Below are 234 nucleotides of genomic sequence, written 5' to 3'. Positions count from 1 at the left end.
CGTGTTTCGGTAATGCGGGTGGGCTCCCCTCCCCCCAAATGCCACTTATCCCGTGGGAAGTGGGAAATGCGGTCGTGACTCAATTAAAGAGCCAGTCGTCTTTCAAGCTGCAACACCCTGCTAATGCCTGGGCAGGCGGGTAAAAAACAGGTCAGGGCATCTCCCTTCTAGAGAGTGAGAATTCGTTTCTTTTGGGGGGGGGGGGGGGGGGGTTTCTTTTTTTTTTTTTTTTTT

Source organism: Gavialis gangeticus, unplaced genomic scaffold, assembly GCF_001723915.1.
Source record: "Gavialis gangeticus isolate Ggan-Ray unplaced genomic scaffold, GavGan_comp1, whole genome shotgun sequence".
Classification (NCBI taxonomy): Eukaryota; Metazoa; Chordata; order Crocodylia; family Gavialidae; genus Gavialis; species Gavialis gangeticus.
Note: the sequence above shows the minus strand (reverse complement) of the source record.